Genomic DNA, 20941 nt, shown 5'->3' with positions numbered 1-20941 from the left:
AGGGAGCATCATTTTCCTTTGCAGCATTTGGTTCTAGTCCATTGGAAGCGCTATCTGCTCTCCAGATGTGTTTTGCACACCCATGCTGCTGTGCCTTTGCTCCTAGCTGTGCTCCCAGCTTGGGGTGCCTGCCCTCTTATGTCCTCCCCATCTGTTACCATCCTCATCAGACTCAAAGGCTCAGCTCAAATGCTCTGGTTTTCCTGAAACCTTTCCCAATCCCTTTACCATTGTGGGTGGCATGAAGCATTTGGTTGTACCTCTCCTATAGCAAGCATTTAATTCTGAATTGTATTATAGTTATGTGTATAACACCTGTCTACTTCAACAAAGGACTTATGTCTTATGTATTGTCAAAAAATTTTGTTTTGCTATGGCCCATCATCTTCACATGAGAAGTACTACCATAAGTGCATATTTATTGAATGAAGTTCTCCCAAATAATTGACTCAACTTTTAAATGTTTTTCTTTTTCCAGAAATACAAATAATCAACAATTCATCCTTACCATAGATTTCAGCTTCTGTATTTGAAATGGGGACAGAAGAGTTGCCTTGGGCTTTTTCCTTTTCTGTTCCCTGCAGTCCTAGTGAATACAGCAACAACGGAACCACCCAGGGCCTTGTGAGTGTCTCTTGAAAAGATTGGGAGGCGAACGCTGTGAATTTGACAATGTTCTGCTTCTTAGTGAGGTTTTGTGCCCCACTTGCCCTGCATTTCCTTGCTTCCATTTTGATGCCTAAGGCAGAACTTACTGCTGACCAATCACTCCTGGTCTTGCTGAAAATAGCAGTGAAACTGGTGGCAGGTTGGCTTTCCAGTCTTAGAAGGGGCTTCCGGTGGGGCCTGCCATCCCAACAGCAGTTTAGGTGCATTTGTTCATTGTGAAACTGCATTTTATTCTCCCAAATTACTGGCTGGATCATACAAATGGTTTGGCATTTGTTTGTTTAGTTCAGTGTAAGGTAATAAACAGCTTCATCGCACAACCAATTTAAATAACTACTGTTCAGTCTTTTCTTTGGGGGGGGAGATGATGCTAGCATGGCATCAATAAAATATAATCCAAATGGTGTTTTCTGATGTGATACTGCATTTCTGTCTTCTTATCCTGAGGCTGATTACCTCCTGGAGCAAGATAAAAAAATTAAAAAGCAGAAGGAAGAGAATTCAAGTAAAGCAGCAAGAAATAGTCCTGACATTGGACTATGCAAAGGCAAAGGGTCTAGCATTGATTTCTTATATTTAAGATGACAGTGAGCCAGATATTGCAGAGCTGGGAAAGAAAATAATCCACGTTAGCAGAATGGTCCTTTATGGATAATGTGGATGTCATATAGTTATTGACTATTGCGGGAAGGGTCACTGGCTATCCTGGCAGTTGCTGTGTCTTCTTACCTCTCCCAGTTCACCCATGCAGCTCCTTTCTGAGCCCCCATGAATAAAAGAAACCCTAATATCAGAACTGTCATTCCTATAAGGCAACATTAGGCACAGCTAGGATTGCAGTAGCTAATGCTTTAGTTAGGTGGCTTCAGAGAGATGGGTCATGTTCCAAGAGAACAAAAGATAGAATTGGCTTCAACATGAGTGTGATCACTTGGCCACATGAGAGGATACTGAGGGATGGTGAAGGCTGATGGGCCATTTGGGAAGCTCTGAGAGAAAGTGGGACTGCAGACAAGTTCCAAGCTGTGTCTGAAGTAAACCATTCAATGTTAAAAAAATGACAATGGAAAACCAAAGAAACATGTAGCATATGGAGCTAAAGACTGGTCAGTGACAGAACAGATGGAGATTTCCACTGGACATCTTACTTGCACACTGCTATCACACAATGTTTTAAAAGCTCCTGAGGCTGAGTTTGAGATGAGGAAAGGAATAGCCTTAACTTTGAGTAGGAATCATCAACAATTTTCATAGTAAATTCTCTTTCAAAATTTTTTCACAGTCTCTATGTGTGTATATTTTCATTAGAGGTAGGCATGAATACCCAACTAAATAGGGAGGTCTCAAGATTTGAATAGATGGAGAGGAAGAGCTGCTTCTGATGCTTGTATGAGATTCTCATCATTCTCCATTCAGCCTTCACACACTCACAAAACACTTAGAATTACCTCTACATTCTCCACTTACTTTGTTCTTCGAATGAAATTTACCCCATCTCAACTTCTGAAGTATTAACTATAGTAATACTATAGTATTATGCCAACTATAGTAATATGCCATCAAATGATGGCGAGAATGTCCCTATAACCCCAAGCTATGGTTCACAAAACCCCTAATAATTTTGTAGATTAAATGAGTAGATATTAATCTCTTTGTATTTTTATTACTGCTGTTATTTTTTTCATCATTGGTAATGGGCTAATCCCCACATGGGAATGACCCCAACCTGTATCTTAAACACCTGCTCTCTTGCCTCCCATAGAGCGAAGCTTACTTTCTTCTAGTATAGTGAATGATGGAATTTTGGGGGATTGATTTTTCTTTAATATTTTTTCAAAATAAAAATGCTTTTTTGGGAGCACCCCATTGGGATATTGAAATGAGTTGACCTAAAAGTTCAAGCATGATAGTGAGAAAAAAATATCTGATTCTGAAAATAAATAGGTCTAGTGGTCCAAGGATAATGGTTCAGTAGGAGTGATTTTGTCCTCTAGGGAACATTTGACATTGCCTGGAGACATTTTTAGTTATCAACATCTAGCAGGTATAGACCATGGATGCTGCTAAACATCCTACAATTCCCAGGACAGCCTCATATTTGTTTTTTATTCCAAGGGCTACCGTAACAATTGCTACTCTAACAAATCATCACAAATTTAGTAGCTGTTAATTGTGATATATCAACTTGACTGGTGTAAGAACTACCTACCAGATTATTAAAGCTCTGGGTGTGTCTGTGGATAATTGACACCTATGCTGAAAAACTGAGGAGGGAAGACCCACCCCAGATGCATGTGGCACCAACTAATAGGATTGTTGCTTGGATGCAGACTCTGGCTTTCACCTTCAACTGTTACTAGATCCTCTGGCTCTCTCCAGTGTGCAGACAGCCAGTTTGGGTTCTTCCACCTTTGATTTTGCAGACAGTCCCGGGGGGCGGGGGGACGGGCACGCTCCTCTTCTCGTTCTGTAAGCCTACCTAATAAATCCCTGGTATAATTATACATATATTTTATGTTGATTCTGTTCTTCCAGTGAACCCTAACTAATACAGTAACGTAAAAACAACACAGATTTATTATCTTATATGGCTATTGATTAGAAGTTCACCTGGGTTCACAGGGGTGACACCAAGATGTCATTAGTCTGCCTTCCTTTGGGAACTCAGAGGAGAGCCCATTCTCCTGCCTCATCCAGCTTCCAGAGAATGTCTGCATTCCTTGCCTGGTGGCCCATTTTCTATATTCAATACCAGAAGTGTGGATCAAACTTCTTTCACATTTTGAATCTCTCCTAGCTTTTTCATTGCCACACTTCTCTGACCAACTGTTCTTTCTTCTCTCACTTCTAAGGGCCCCTGTGATTACATTGAGCCCACCCAGATAATCTAGGATAATCTACCCCTTTTAAGGTCAGCTAATTAGCAAACACTTACATCCATAAACCTGAATTTCCTGTAATGTAATGTGATGAATTGCCATGGAATGTAACACATTTAAAGGTTTTCCAGGATTGTGACACAGATACCTTTGTGGGGTTATTTACTACTCTTCTTACCAAAGTCCTCATCACAATAACAAAAATGTCAGCCAGCTTCAAATATCAGTGATACTGAAGTTGAGAAGCCCTATCCAGAGAGAGCTTCTTAGCCCTAGAAGACAGGTCCTTCCTCCAGCATGGGTAACAGAAAAGAGAAGCCACTTTCAAATGGACTCATATTTAATAATTTGGATGATTTGCATTAAGAGCCATTGGTCAATAAGACTGCTTATCCTGGGCCGGGGATTTGGCTCAGTGGTTTTCCTGCCTGTCTCGAAGGTGCAAGGACCTGAGTCTGATCCCCTGTACCAAAGGAAAAAAAAAAAGGAAGACTGCTTATCCACTGCTGGCCAGGATATGTTGATTACCAGATCCACACAACAAGGAAGTGAAAAACCTCCTGTTAAATAAATGAAGTGGCAGCTTCTGGTAATAAACATTTGAAACAGAATATTCATCTTTTCTTCAATGGGAATAACACATGACAAAAATGAAGCTTTCTTCACATTGTTTGTTTATAGAAAATTCATCTCCACGGAGGCCTTATGTTAAATTTGCCCTCTGATGTTAGCATTTCTAGGATGCACAGGCCCACTGGAGTATGTTCTTATGATCTTACCATTTATTTAACTTGATACAAAACTCCAATTAATGTCAGAGTTGCTTCTTGTTAAATATGGTAAGATCTCCAGCTTCTGAGAATGTGAATATGTATTTGATTCTCTCAGGCTAGGCTCAGATGGAAGTTAAGGAATAAGAGTTGTGGGGAGATGGGTGAAAATTAATTAAATATCTGAAGATAACAGTGCAGGAAGCTTGGACTTTTGCGAACTGGCTGGAGTTTGGGGAGAAAGGATTGCTAGAATGAGACTGTGAAGTTGGTTTTGCTTCCACAGAAGCCTCTTTTCCTGGTCTTGCATGGGGTGCATACATTTGTATGTGTGTGTGTGCTCATGCATACAAGCTTGCTCATTCACTCTGACTATTACTGTGATTTTGTGTTGCTTTCTAATACCTTTCAACACCCAAATCAACTCTTTTGGATTATCGGAAATCAGGAATCAGAATATAACACATAACTTCCAATGACATTGGGAGAGACTAGTTTCCAGATAAAATGTTGGAATGCTCCTGATATATTCAAACTGTCATATTTAGTTACTGGCTTTTTTTTTTTTGTAATCTAACTCTATTTTATTCATAGGCTCTTCTGAAAATACAATCAAAGGACACCTACTGGCTACAAGCGACTTTCTGATGTCTAATAGGGCTGCAAAGAATGGTTTGAATTTAATGCAGATGCAGGAAAATATGTGCTGTCATCAAGAGCCTATCACACTTCCAACTTATAAAATATCTTGACTGGAGTCTGGCCAGAGTGGGTATGAGGTAGGAGCTTTAGTGAGGATGAAAGTATTGGACCAAAAGAGACTTTGAGTAGACTATAAAATGAACAGAATAGGATACTATTATTTTTGGCTCAATAAGTAAAAAAAATTACTGTGCTCATCTTTTCCAGATTTTGACTTGCATTTAGTCTCCATTTAGGGTTGTGCACACACAAACACACACACTTTATTCTGGCAGCCACAGAGGTCTGCATTGGGGAAGTGCTGGGGTTCCCTTGTTCTGCATGTGAAAAGGAAATGAGGGCTTTGCTGCTGTTGCTGTGCTGGGGAGTTTTCTGGGGAAACATTTCCATTCCTTCATAGAAATCTGTCCTATGCCGAGGCCTAGGAGAATGATCATTTCCTAGGTATAAAGCACATGCCTGCAGCAGCTCAGTTATACTTTATCAACCCAGAGCATATAAAGAATTTGATTTGGAAAGCCAGTTAAGTTTTTCCTTTACATTCCATCTTATCGGCTGTATAAGCTATTTTACCATTCTCTGCTATAGAGATGAAAGCAATGAGCTTTTAGTAATGGGGTAATATGTTTTTAGCTTTATCTGAAGAAACTAAATTTTGTAGAATAGTAATTAGCATAGAGGTGTTGTCATATGTTAAAACAACAAAGACATCCCAAGACTCAAATGTAAAAGGAGAGGAAAAACTTAAGCAAAAGGCATGGTGTTGTGCAGTAGTTTCAAACTTAAGTGCACTTCAGAAATTTCTGGAAGGCTTATAAGAACACAGATTGGTGCGCTTTAACTTGAGACTTTCTGATTCAGTGAATCTGCAGTAAGGTCCCAGAATGGTCCCAGAATTTGCATTTCTAACAAGTTTCCAGGGGATACTGCTGCTGCCATCCTGGGCCAGGGACCACTCTTTGAGAATCACTGACTTACTGATAGAAGTGGACCTAAAATCTGTGAATTTGACCTCCACCATCCCAGGCAAGTTCCTTAATCCCTTGGTACCAAAAAGGTGGTCCTTGAGCCGGAGTCTCCAGGGAATTTGAGGTGCTGGATCTTGGTCCCATTAGACTTACTGAATCAACATGTGTATTTTTTAACAATATCTCCAAATCATTTGTACGCACATTCAATTTTGTAAGCAGTGACCTAATCTTACTGGTCCTCATTTCCTCTTCTGTAAAGTGGGAGTAGTACTTATTTCCCAGAGGAGTTGTTAAGTCAAATGCATGTCAAGGGCTTAGCAGTAGTGTCTGGCATAAAAGGTATACTCAGTAAATGCCACCAGTCACAGTTATTAAGCAGATTTTGAAGGGGAAAGCAAGAAATTTCTTTCTTTACAGTAGTGTTAGTGAAAGTCAGAAACTGTGTATTTCTACTCTATTTTTACTTTTTAAATTGTTTTTGCTTGGGTGGGCTTCTAGCTTCCTTGGACATACAAATATTAATTGACTACAGTGAAGTTGAGGGCAATAGGTTTCTTACTGTACCCACTCTTATTATGTATGGCTTCAACTAAGGTATATTCATTTTCTTGGGAAAGTATAGAAAGCAGAACTAGCATTAAATTGAAAGACATGTATCTAGTACTTTGTAAGGAGCTACAGGAGTTCTTGAAGTCAGTTAGATTTCTTTTTTTTTTCCCATTAAGTTTACTGGTACATTTTAGGTATAAAATACAGTTACATTCATCATTGGGATCTTGTGCCATTACATGAGTATCTTGGTTCTTATTTTTTCCCCATTCCCCAGCCCTCCCTTCACCCTTTCCACTCTTCCCTATTTGCAAAGATTTTGTTTCCATTTTTTTCCTTTTCTCATATTTTTTCTTTTCCCTTTTTCCTTTCCCCTACCCCTTCCACTTCCCCTGCTCCTTTAGACCTTTCCTTCCTGTTACACAATATCAATTATACATTTTTAAAATTACAATATCAAGATCTAGGAGACATTACCACAGATTTTACAGAATTTAAAAGGATATAGAAAGGATATTTCAAAAATCTGTTTTGAAATAAATTTGACAACTTCTAAGAAGTACCTTGGAAGACAAATTAATGAAGCTAACTCTAGAGGAAATATAAAATTTGAATAGCACCTATTAAAGAAAGTATATTCCTAGCTTGAAAACCTATCTATATGATAACAGCAGGCTCATATACATTTTAACTGATAAATTATATCAAACAATTAAAGCAGAAAAAAGAAGGAACACTTCCCCCCTCATTTTAGGAACTCAACATTGTGCTAATCCTAAAACTGGATAAAGATAATAGAAGAAAAAAGTATGAACATCGATAGAAATTTGTTTAACAAAACATACTATTAGAAGTCAGATCTGGCAGTATGTAGAAAGTGGTTTTGTTATAGGGATGGCAGTGTTGGTTCAGCATTGGGAGATCCACCCCAAAAAGTCATTATTTTAATAGAGGAAAGGAAAAAGCCATATGATCCTGTCACTAGTTGGAGAAAAAGTATTGGATTAAATTCCACAGCTGTTCATGGTAAAAGCTATCAGGAGACTAGAAGTAGAACAGAACCCTCTCAACAGATTAAAGACATGTACTCTATACTTCCAGCGAGAAAGCCTTATATGAATGGAGAAGATACAATGCTTTTTCCTTAAGGTGGGGAACAAGGGCAGATATGCTTACTCTTTATCTCTCCATTAAACTTTGAAACCTAGGCCTAAACCAAACTAGTCGGGCAATAAAATGACACAATTAGGATAGGATTAGCAAGGTAGAAGCAAAATCTTTATATGTAGATGAAATAATCATCTACAGAGAAAATACTAAGAAATGTCTAGGAGCCCCTAGAACTTGTATTTAAATTTAGCAGGATTAGAAAACACAAGGTATATATAAAAATTCAGGTCTGTGTATACTTGGTATAAATGAAGAATTGGATATTGAAATTTAAAAGTTATGTAAGAGTACAAAGGACCTAGGAAAGTTAAAAAAAAAAAGAAGTCAGTTAGATTTCATTAGGGCATGAACACTGAAAAGACTTGGAAAATGGCAGTAGAATCTTCCCTTCATTTTTCCCATTCTTTCTAATTAAATTCTGAAATTTTTTTCAGAATTATGTAATATTATTTTCCCCAAAATGACCAAAATTTCCCCCAAAATGTTGGTGTGCCTTAAGAATCCTTCTGTGAACTGAAGCATTTCAATTTTTCCTGAAGAGGCTCAGTGCTCTGACTTCTGAGGATCTGTCCCAGTTTAGCAGTGGGCCTTGAATACTTTCCATTTTCCTCTAGGGTCTGGTATTTCACATAGCAGAAGCTCCACCTTGGAGTTATGGGGATCCCCTGGCCTTACAATTCGTGGGCTTGTTGTCTGGTCTGGGAGTAACAGTATGAAACCTTGGGAGAGTCTTTTTTCCCCTCATCCTTAAATGGAAATCTTTATAGTTTTTCTTGCCAAGGTTATTGTAGAGAGCAAATAAAATATATAGATGCCTTGAATAACAACAGCATTGCTTTATCCTCATCATTTGGGCAGAACCCTGAATGTGAGAGCAGAGCTGGCCTGAGTACATTGGGGTACAGTGATAACAGAGGTCTACCCACCTAAACTCAGAGAGGAAGTCTTTTTGAGAGGCTTGGGAAGACTGACCCATAAATGCCAGGACTACATGCACAAGAGGAAGGCATGGGCTGATTTTCTAATTTCTGCAGTTTGGGAGCTGGCAACCCCCTTTCAATGTCCAGTGGGTAAAACATTGCTGAGAGAAACCCCAGGCAATGACAGTTGTGGTCAACCTTGCAGAGAGTGGAATCTTATTCTAATCTCCCCTCTAATCTCCCTCTGTTACCTCACCAAGCCCTGAATACACCCCGAATGCCATAGCAGGTTGTCCCATAAGGAGGGTTTTAAAGGGTTAAACAAAATACCATATTTGATCTTAATAAATCTATGCCCTGGGCCTTAGTTCAGGTCATTTCTATCCAATGTCCCCAACAGAAGCCCTGGCTCCTTAAAAGATGGAGGGATTATCTTACCAGGAAGCTCCTAGATGCTGTTTAGATACATAAGCCAATAGGCACCTGGGCTGCAGTTCTGCTAGCAAGTCTGCCCTCATCTGCGGTATCTGACAGATAGCCTCCAGGCTCAGCTCCTGGCTTCCTATGGAAGTTCTCACTTTTTATTTTCTTCTTAACTCAGTCCACCTCTTTGGATAAAAAAAAATCAGGTTTCCTTCTTTCTTGCCTCCTATCTGTGTTGTGACTGTCTCTTGCTCCTTTGCCAATTTAGATTCCCAGGGTCAACCCCACTATCTGTGATCTTAACATTTTCCCAACCCCCTCTGCTGCAGATGCTGGAAAACAAAAAGCTATTTGAAAAAAATTCCCTTACAGCTTGGTTTTTGGGTACTGTGTTAGTCCTGCCTGTGTACCAGGCTAGGGTTCAGAGCTGACTAGAATGGAACCAGAGGCAGGTGTAGATCAGTCTTGAGGTGCTGTGTCCCACCCTCACCAATGTCCTGCACAGCAGTGGCTTTTCTTTATTGTGGCAGGGCACAGGGAATTATTCCTGGAAGCTCTGCATAGATGGTTTGAAGCCTCCTAATGTCTAGTAATAAATCAGTTTGTGTTAGAACTAGCTAGAGTGCTTTCTGTTGGCTGCAGCTGAAGCCTAACTAATACACTTACTGGACACTTGCCATTCTCACTGAAAAATGCAATTGACCAAATTTCCTAACTATACTGTTGGCCAGCCTGGCAATCCTGTTACTAAAGTCATTGTACCTGATATCCCAGTCTGACAGGGTCTTCTTCCTTATTCCTTACTTCCTGGCACATATGTTGGCACAAAAATTGATGCTACTGCAGCCAATCATTGCATGTGCTATGGCTTGAATATCAAAAAATGTTGCTAAACTAGAATTGCTTAAGTCAGGATGTAGCAGGATGGGTTATAAATGAATTTATATAGCTTCATGGCCTAATCTTGTTCTGATGCTGGAAATGCATTGGTGTTTAAGGCTAATCAGAAATTCTTCACACTTTCTATCTTCTTAGGTATGTTAACCTTTCAGGATAACTAGAATTTTTCACTCATTCATTTGTCATATTAAAAAAAAATCAAGTGAGCAAGAAGTGTACCTTCTGTTTTGAAAATTACTGTTATTGTGATCTAGGTGTAACAGATAGAATATTTTAAGGAATCCTTTTGGAAGAATTAAACCTATGTGCAGAAGATAAGAAATGATTATAAATAAAATGACATTATAGGAGTCAGGAATATCATGGGACATCCAGGGTCACACTAAAGACCCTGACTTGCACTTTAGAGTTGTGCATTTTTCTGGTTTTGTAGCGTTGGTCTTCCTTAAGCCCATCTCAGAGGAAACAGCTAGACTTATTCTTCACTAACTACAAGTGCTCAGGGCTAGGTGCTGCTTGAAGTTACTGAGACATGTTACCTGAGTGGGAGAAAGGATAGTTGAAAGGCCAGTATAAATTTTATCCTTTGAGTGTGTTATAGACATGTGGATCATCCCAGGTGGGCTTTCCCTCTGCATTACTAAAGCTGTGTGAATGATACAAAATATCACAAAAGAGTTCAGGTGTCCAGCAAAGTCTGAGTGATGGGAGAGGGTGTCCAGTGATGGGTCTTTATAGGGAAGGGGTTTAATATAGGTATAACGCACACACACACACACACACACACACACACACACACACAATAGTTGTTCCTTTCAAAGCACAGTCTTTTCCTTTGACCACAGTCCCTTCCCAGAAACTCTATTGTAAAGCAGTCACGTTTTCTCATAAGAACAATGTCGTAATTGGGCATTGCAATCCTGACCAAGAACTTACCATTAAATAAGCCATAGATGTGACAAAAATATGTCATAAAAGCAAAGATGTGACAGCTATAAACCTTTGTAATAATTTTAAAGAATAAAATCATGCTCTGTCATAAATGGGCTTGAATATAGTGTACACATTCATTATATAAGAAATCTCAATACACTATAAACTCTGTATAAGAGAAAAAGTACAAATCTAGTGCATCATAAATTTGACCTAAAACTAATATTCTAACTATAATAAACATTAAATATTTAATTAAGAATCATTTTTCTTCCCTTCTTGGAAGTGAAGAGGACATTTTAATAAAATTTGAATGGCCTAGGTTCCTAAAAAAGAGACAACCACATGGTTTTGTGTTATCTCATGAACTACCCATTAACCAGTAGAGGCATTATGGAGGATATCCCAATGACCTTGACACAGTAGTCTGTGGGAACACTTATTGCCACTAGAGACCATGTTTCAAACTACTGAATAGGGAAATGTGGATATATAGGTTTGTTCTATGGAATGCCCAATGATGAAAGAGATGAGGGCTGGGCACTGCGCCTGTATAGTTTTGAGATGTGAGCTTACTATTAAACTCCATTGTGTCTTCCTTTAACAATACATTTTGTTTATCTGATGTCTTAGTGGTTAATACCATAGAAAGCAAATCTATACCTCTAGGAAGCAAATGGGGGTCTTTAGCTTCCCTTTAGAAGAGTAAGCTCAGGGCTGAGTATTTAGCTCAGTGGTTCTGCCACCTGCCTAACAGGCACAAGGTCCCGAGTTTGATCCCTGGTACCCCCTCCCCCCCAAAAGACAAAACTAGAAGAGTAAGCTCAAAAGACTGCAACAGCTTGGCCACTATTTCCTTAATAAATCAAAATTTAAAAAATTAAAGAAAATAACATGTTGACTCATTTCTCTTAATTATAACTTTTGAAGATATGTTATAGTGATATTGTGCTTTCGGGTTCATTGCCTCTAGTGCTTAGAGAATTGGTCATGATTGGTACTCAGTAAATATTCACTGAAAGAAAGAGAAAGAAAAGAAGGAAGGAAGGAAGGAAGAATTGCTTAAGTATGAATTTGAATGACCTGGATCTCCCAGGGAAAAAACCTTACCTTGCTTCCAGAGAGGATGCCTTGGAAAGGTGAAGAAAACTGGAAGCCCAGGAGTGGCTCAGAACAGTCTACCTAGCAGAAGAATAAGCAGTCAAATTCTGCAGGGTGAATACACAGGAAAATTGCTTGGTGGAGCCTAGGGTGAGGCAGTTTAAGAATATTATTCAAGGGATTAGGAAAGATTCATCCTCCGCCTCCATTTTCTTACTTATTCTCCCCAAGTCTTCTATCTCATCACTTTACTTCTGTTCATTTTAACTTGAAATCAACATATGGCCCTTAAACCAGTCTTTCCAGCCTAATCTCTCACCTCAGCCCCAGAGCCTTATATCTGGGCCTCTTTTTGGTTATATATATTTGACTCTTCCTAAAACACCTCAAAGTCACTTCATTCAAAACTAAATTTATTATCCTTTCTCACCTCAAACTTGAATATCTTTCTACTCTTAGTTTCTTGGTGAAAGGCTAAAATCTTTATGCATTTCTTGTGTATAAGAAGTGTATATCTGAGAAAATTTGGACCCTTGTCATTGCTGTCATCCTGTGTTAGTATTCTGGGGAAAGGAATTCAGTACCCAGAGTCTTTTCTAGAAGCAATTTCCTAAGAGCTGTAAATATTGGAAATCATATGCTTTTGGACAAAAGCATTTACAGTTTGTGCTAGTAGTGCTTTCAACACCTCTTAAGGGTAGATGTTCTGGTAAAAGGTTAGCTCTGGAGAGGGTGGCTGAAGAAAGGAATAGGGCTTTTCCTGGGATAGAGTTTTCAGTGCAAAACCAAGACAGACTCAGACAAACTGGGGCAATTGTTCACCATAGGAAGGGATGTTTTCGATACTGTGCAATGGAAGGAAGCATTGTAATAAAACTGATGTGTAGTATGTAGAAAGTGTATGGGCCAGCATCAAATCTTTAGGGCCATCTCAACACATGACCATATTATCTCTGCATTAACTTGTTTAGACAATGAGAGTCAATGCATTTTTAATGTTGTACTATTTAAAATAGTTTTCATTAAAAGATTTGTAAAAGTACTTACTGTTGAATTCATGAGATACTTACCTATATCCAGATAATTAACATAAAGTAATATAAATCTGCGACTAATTCTGTTTGAATAGTTATCCAGTTTCATGTTTAAGAATATACTATATAGAGAGAAGCATATATTCAATTAATGTGTAAATATTGGCTGATGAAGTGTAAGCATGTAAAGAGATACTGGAAAATATTAAGATTCCAAAGACATAGTCAAGCAAATATTCCATTCACTACAATGGAGATTTTGAATTACTTAAAAATAGTTGGATTTTATGGTCAATTGGCTATAGCTATGTTACTGGTAATAAATTGTAAATCTTAATGTATCACCTTTTAAGATCACCAGGGATGATATTTTAAGGCAAAGAGAAAATGTAAGAACTTATACAGCATGCCAATTTCATTGTAATTGTTATTAATAAATTAGCAAGGACGGGGGAGCAAAACGATGAATTGCTGGAATTCATTAAATTGAGGATAATTCTCTTTGTGCTTGAGCCAATTATTTCTAAGATGGAGTGCTTGGAGGAGGCAGTAACATCCAAAGCCAAGACATCATAAAAGTGGGAAAAAATGTCACTAGTGGGACGTCATAGCAGTGGCTGTTGTCCAGAAATTACAATCCTAGCTACAGACTCACTGAAAATGAACTTGACCAATTTCCCAGAAAGCTCACTTTGTATCCTTGTCCTTATGTGTAGAGACAGATTGTGGGACCTTTTGCAAATCAGCTATCCCTATAAAACCTTGGAATTTTACCACTATAAAATTAGAATAAAGGAGTTATGCCTTGTTGGGAGGAGACAATGAATATAAACTATTAACAAAGTGCCTGAAAAATTGTTAGTTGATATTACTTTGTGCATTATATATTGAGCTTAATATACTGAATATAATGTTTAATATAATAGCTATTATATTATATAATACATTTATATATTATCTTAGCTTGGGCTGCTACAACATGGAGTGGCTGGACTAAACAAGAGATACTTATTTCTTACAGTTCTGGAGGCAAGGAATTCAAGGTCAAAGTGCCAGCAGATTCGGTTCTTGCTTAGGGTCTTCTTTCTGACTTACTGATGGCCACTTTCAGAGAGAGGAGAGAGGAGAAAGGAGAGGGAGGAAGGGAGAGGGCAGAGGAGAGAGGGGATGTATTCTTCTTATAAAGGCACTAATCTCACCATGGGGTTCCACCTTCATGACTCCCAAAGACCCCACCTCCTAGTACTTTCATACTGGGGGGTTAGGACTTCAACATATGAATTTAGGGGAGACACAACATCATTAAATTATTTTTAGGATTATCAATGTTGAGAGCTGCAACTGAATGAAAAAAAATCTGGTGTTAATTTTAGAATAACTGACAATGTTTTTTGTCATTAGTTTTTCCTTACTGCAAACATTCCCTGAATTTGGTGATTTGAAGGATCACACATTACAAAAATGGGTTAAATGTATTATGTAATGATGAAAAAGACAGACATTTGGGCAAGTGTCATTATTTTGGAAAAAAATTTCATCATAGATGCATTCATTGATTCTAATGGATTCATTGATACCAAGCCTAACAGTGGAAGTTTATTGTTCATCGGCTTACAAGATGCTATCTCTTTTGGAGACCCATCAAATGGGACACTCCAGGGTGGCCTGTGCTGTGTTTGAAAATGCAAGGTTTTTTCAGTTTGCATACTCTTGGTGAAATGTGAGCAGTTCTTCAAAGGGTTTAATGACAAATATAAATGAAAGATCTCATTTCAAATCAAGAGCTGATTGCCATTAACAATTGAAGTCTTGCTATCATGAAATCAACCAATAACAAATGCTGGTGGGGCTGTGGGGAAAGAAGAACCCAGTTCCACTGCTGGTGGGAGTGCAGACTGGTGCAACCACTGTGGAAATCAGTATGGAGATATCTCAAAGAACTAGGACTGGAAGTTCCATTTGACCCCACTATTCCACTGCTGGGGATCTTCCCCCCAAAATTAAAAGAATCATACCACAGTGATATATGTGCACCCATGTTCATAGCAGCACAGTTTGTAATAGCTAAAACTTGGAAACAGCCCAAATGCCCATCAACTGGAGACTGGATAAAGAAAGTGTGGTTTTTTAAAAAAAATAAAATGGAGTACTACTCAGCCATAAAAAATTAGAAATTAGAGACATTTATAGCTAAGTGGATGCACATTGAGCTGATACTCTTAAGTGAAATAAATAGGACACATGAATAAATACAGAATAGTTTCTCTGGTGTGAGAAACTGAAAGTGTAAATAAGGACTAAATGTATAATAAGTAATGTGAAATAGGAAGAAAAGGGGTAAAGGGGAAGGAAGTGGGAGGGCTAGAGGAAAAGATAGAAGGGAATGGGATTAATATGAGAAAATGGAAAACTAGGAACAAAATCTTTGTAAATAGGGAGGACTGGAGGGGTTGAAGGGAGGGCTGGGCAAGGGTGAAAAATAAGAACCAAGAGAGACTATATAAAGGTGCAAATTTCCAATGATGAATGTCATTATATTGTATACCTAAAATGTACCAATGATTAGAATGAATAATCGATAACTCAAAATAGGAAGAAAAGGTCCAAAGGGGTAGGGCTAGTGGGAGGGGCAGGGGAAAGGAAAGAAGGGAAAGGAAAAAATGATGAGAAATGCAAAAAATGGAAATAAAGTCTTTGTAAATGGGGAAGGTTGGAGGGGGTGAAGGGAGGGCTAGGAATGGGGAAAAAATAAGAACCAAGATGCATTGTGTAAAGGTACAATTCCCAGTGAGAAATGTAATTGTGTTGTATACCTACAATGTACCAATAAAAGAATTTAATTAAAAAAAAACAAAAAAACAATTGAAGCCTAAACAGGACTCTGGGTCACCAAATTACTAATAGTATCTTTATAGGCATAAGATAATTTCAGATAGAGATTAACAATGGCTTCAAAGAAGTGATAAAGTGAACGAAAGTTTGTTAAATATAGAGCATTATGATACTAAAAGGGCTCAGTGTGTTGTCTTCCATGACAGGGATGAAGAATAAGTTGATTAGAGGATAGTTTGATCCAGGCTGGCGGATTATCTTTTTTAAGAACTGGAGAAAGGATATGTTTCTTTGAAAAGATACTTTTCTGATTTTAGATCTGCTAATGTCAGAAACATCAAAGGAAGATACAACAGCCCTAAGTGGACAGTTATTAAACTTAAAAACATATTACTACTTTATAATAAAATGTAGTGTTTTTCTCTCAAAATAAATGGAGAAAGAAAAAGGGGTGTGTCTGCCCACAACAGTGAGTGTTTTCTGAATGAATGCACAGATGTCTAAGGGTGCAGACAAGGATTCTTTTGGGCAAGTACATAGAGTTATACTGATGCAGTATTTGGAGGAAGAGGAAAGGAAGCTGAGTTGGGAGTGATTCCAAATGGAGGAGTTTTAGCCTGAAAAGCAAGATAGGAACAAGTGGGACAGATGGAGCACATGAACCCAGGCTCTCTATAGGGTCTTTGCAATGGTCAGTAATTACAAACTCCATTTCCTCATTCGTAGTTCTTGGGGGAGGGTAGAGAGGAGACATTGTTCCCGGCTGATCAAGTTTAATGTCAAGTGCAGACTGATTTGGTTTACCTCTAGCCCCTTTTTTCTCAACTTAGAGATGGTGGCTGTTTTTCTGTCAGACACAAGCTTCACTTAATGACTGTGTAGTTTATTACCCAGTAGGTCATATCCTGTATATTTTAAGAACAAACACCTCAGAGACTGTGACTCGGTGGAAGGAGATGACATGTGTCACTGCTGTTATTTTCACCACAGCCTGGTGGAAAAACTAATTACCTTTTCATCTGGGCAAATTCAGAGGTCAGTTTACCACTAGTATATCACTACATGACAGGTAACATGGGTAATTAGGTGGGATGTGTAACCTGGATATTCCATGGATCTCATTACATCTTATTTAGAAAGGCTATAATTTGATTGGTGGAAAATTAAGGCATCTTCTCATGGGTCATTTTATCTTTCTGCAATAATAATTCTTGGCTTGATTAAAAATTGATCCAGTGTCTTCAAGTGAATTTATTATTGCTGCAATCTATCACCCCCAGACAGATAATCTGGTTCCCACCTTTATCTGATTTGAAAAATCTGTCACTTATTATGTGTTGTTTTTTTTCAATCATTTAAATTGATAGCATTCTAGGAAGGCATTTGAAACCCCAGGTTTCTTGGAGAAAAGCTTGCAGAAAGGGTGGGTGCATCCTTTTATGGCAAAGGATTGGATAATCTGTCATTTTTAATAAATCAATTTTCAATTGGTCTAAGGCAACATTTTAGCTATTAAAAATAATCAAACTCCATTTTGAGGAGTGAGAACAATTGAAGGATAGTGCGAGGATAGATTTGCTTCCCTCTCTTTTCTTTTGTTGAACCAAGGACTTTAATTCTTTTATAGATTCCAAGATTACAGACTCTGAACCTCAGAGAATTAACCAAAATACGTTTAATGACCCTAAAGAAATGGTACAACATCAGTCCATAGGCAGAAAAACATTTTGAATTAATTCAGGCATTCAGAGACACAATAAATTTAATTATTTGCATTTTATGGGTTCTTTGAGCTCATAGTACTAGTCCAAATAGAAGATATAAAGTTCACAAACATCAAGTGTACTTTTTGACTTTAGCTTTATTAATATCCATTTTTTACTAAGTGTTTACAACATGTAGGTAAGAATCTACTTTATGTGGGTTAGTTTACTTAGGTACCATAGTAGCTCTGTGGGTAGGATTTAGGCATAGAAAGGTTAAGTGATTTCCTGAGGTCACACAGTGGGTAAGCAGCACCACCAGGATTGGAACCCTGGTGGTCTGACTCCAGCATGCACTCAGTTCTAGAATGCTGGTCCTAGAATTGTCTTTCTGAGAACAGATAGAAGGAAGTATAGGGCCAACCATTTCAATGGGAGCAATTAATAGATAATTTATTAAGGGTTGCTATAGTGTGTCCATCATTCTTGAGAGATACAAAAAAGAGTGTGACAAGATTTTTTCATGAATATAATACAAGCCAAAAGAAAATTAAATAATAGAAATGATAAAAGAGAATAGTGCAACACCATCCCACAAGAGACAAGGGCTGGGGTCACAGGGATTCAGAAAAGTGTCAACAGCGGGAGCCCCAGCAATCCTGGAATACTTTATGAAGGAAGAGAGGTTTGTATTGGATCTTGACAAAGATTCCTTGCTTGACTAAACTTTAGATAGGTTCCTAAACCTTTCCCTAGATCCATCTGTACACTTTCTCATAAAATCCAGTTTTAGCAAGAACCCTGTTAAGTTACTTCAGTCAGAACCCCCTCCATGCTCCATATGTGATCATCCTGATTGGGTTCCTCATCTTCCACAACTCCCAGATAATTTTCAATATACTGGCCTGTCCACAGGAAGAAATCTGATAGGTGAGTTTAGTCAGAATCTCCCTATAACCCTCATCTTTTCCCTTAGTAATTTTCTTTTTTTTCCCCATAAAATATATAGTGGTTTGTTTGGATGGTTTTAAATGTGGAGTTCAGGATAACTGGAGCAACATCCAATGTCTTCTTAAGTGGAACAATCTTATTACTAGGCAATAAGGCAGTCTTATTTGCTGGCTTCAGGTAGGAAAGCCTCCCAGTATTTTACCAGCTGTTGCTGTGTTTGTACTAATACTTCTAAGTACCTGATGATAAGTTTTAAAATCCTTCACTCATTCTTTCTTAAATCGTCCCACTTCTTTTCAAATTGCTTCAGAGGTCGTTCAAAATCTCTTTCTCCTTGTTGCACTTTCACCTCCCACTCTCATTTCATGTTTACCTTGCTGTATTTTATCTGGTTTGTTAGCGACCATCATTTTTGCCTCAGTTTCATGTTTTTTGAGCAAAGTAATTTGAGCATCTTCCCATTTTTGCCAAACACACCTTTCACTGCAGAAATTAGATGTATGTAGTCACTAAGTAGTTCTGAAAACATGTAAGAGTCAGAAAAATCTTGTTCTTGATGTAACTGGACTATTTTCTCTTCAACCTCTGCAAGCTGAGACAAAGCTCTAGATAAAGCGATATGATCCTCAGAATTACCTAACATGGCAGCACTTTTAGCAAAGGCAGCTGTATTAGCTGAAAGTTTTTTTCTATGACAGACCAAAGCTTTGACACTGGCATTGAGTTTCCTAAGCTGCTGGTCGAGATTCTCAAATTGTTGCTGCTTTTCTTCAAACCATGCATCCAATTCATTCATCTCGACTGTCATTTTGTCTGAAGCCTTGTTCACCATCCTCAATATTCTGGCTCCACTCAGAGCCTGTGTATTAACTGCTCTAGGCAGCTTTGAACTGTCCAAGAATTGCCTTAAATCAGGATCCTGTAGTAAAGTTGGATGTTTTACTGTTCTTTGAAGATACCTTTCAAGTGCTGCTCTTCATTTTTCTACAAACTCAGTGGATGAGGAATCCTCTTTACCTACTTTGACCTTGGTCATACCTACTATACTCTTCTCTGGAGCTGGTGACACAATATAACTAACATGTAGATACTTGCTTGCTAATTTGCTGTGCAAACCAAGAAAGTCACTAAATCTTCTTTTAACTGAAAATTCACTCTTACTGAACATGGAAAGAGAAGTCTTTGTTGTTATTTACTCTGTATGGCATGTAAGCATTCATGCCATCACCAACTTTCTCTGGATCTGACACACCAATTTCTATATCAAAAATATCTCCATTTGCTTCTTTTTCAATCTCTTCCCTGGATCTGTCAAAGACTGCAGGAGCTGACATACTCTGACTCAATTCTAGGAGCAGTGAGTGTAGTAGGGGTGACCGGTGTGACTGCAGGAGAAGGCTCCGAAGACAGGCTAGGGTCTCTTTCTGGGCTGTTCAAAGAAACTTCTTCTGCAGCTTCTGTGAAAAGATCTCCTCTGTCATCATCCAGTACAACTTCTGACAGTTTTGGGCCACTGGAGTTTGCACTGATATCCTCTGTAGGAAGACTAGCTGGTTCTGGAGATGATGGGCTTGACTCCAATGTGGAGACAGTGGTGGTGAACAGGTCCTCCCTGTCTCCAGCTCCTCAAAGTCGGTGGGCTTCCCATTGCCCAGCAGAGGAAGTTCCCTCCCGGCCACCATCTTTGCTCACCAGCACTACTGAGCGCAGGGCCCAGCGGACCCATCTCGTGAGCATGCATGGCTGCCTGATGCGCCCCGGGTGCTCCACCCTCCCCACACTGCTCCTTGGCGATCACCTCTCACTTACCATACTGTATTCTGAATTGAGCCTCATTTTCTTTTCTTTCTTTCTTTTTTTTTTAATTCTTTTATTGGTACATTTTAGGTATACAACACAATTACATTTCTCATTGGGAATTGTACCTTTACATAATGCATCTTGGTTCTTATTTTTTCCTCATTCCTAGCCCTCCCTTCATGCCCTCCACCCTTCCCCATTTACAAAGACTTTATTTCCATTTTTTCCATTTGTCAGCATTTTTCCTTTCCCTTCTTTCCTTTCCCCTGCCCCTCCCACTACCCCTGCCCCTCCCACTAGCCCTACCCCTTTGGACCTTTTCTTCCTATTTTGAGTTATCGATTATTCATTCTAATCATTGGTACATTTTAGGTATACAATATAATGACATTCATCATTGGAAATTTGCACCTTTATATAGTCTCTCTTGGTTCCTATTTTTCACCCTTGCCCAGCCCTCCCTTCAACCCCTCCAGTCCTCCCTATTTACAAAGATTTTGTTCCTAGTTTTCCATTTTCTCATATTAATTCCATTCCCTTCTATCCTTTCCCCTAGCCCTCCCACTTCCTTCCCCTTTACCCCTTTTCTTTCTATTTCACATTACCTATTATATGTTTTAGTCCTTATTTACAC

At 38.6% G+C, this 20941-nt stretch overlaps 1 long non-coding RNA gene and 1 pseudogene across 1 annotated transcript in view; one reads left to right on the top strand and one right to left on the bottom strand.

Moving 5' to 3' along the window:
* The window catches only part of LOC147826918 (uncharacterized), a 362407-nt gene that overhangs the window by 136471 nt on the left and 204995 nt on the right, over positions 1–20941 (top strand). The window lies entirely within an intron of this gene.
* On the bottom strand, positions 18596–20278 carry LOC101698738 (sorting nexin-2 pseudogene; annotated as a pseudogene).

This window comes from Heterocephalus glaber, unplaced genomic scaffold, assembly GCF_053883595.1.
Source record: "Heterocephalus glaber isolate CG9 unplaced genomic scaffold, H.glaber_assembly_v1.0 deba00001457, whole genome shotgun sequence".
NCBI lineage: Eukaryota > Metazoa > Chordata > Mammalia > Rodentia > Bathyergidae > Heterocephalus > Heterocephalus glaber.
The sequence above is the reverse complement of the archived record's forward strand: the minus strand, read 5'-3'. Positions and strand labels throughout refer to the sequence as shown.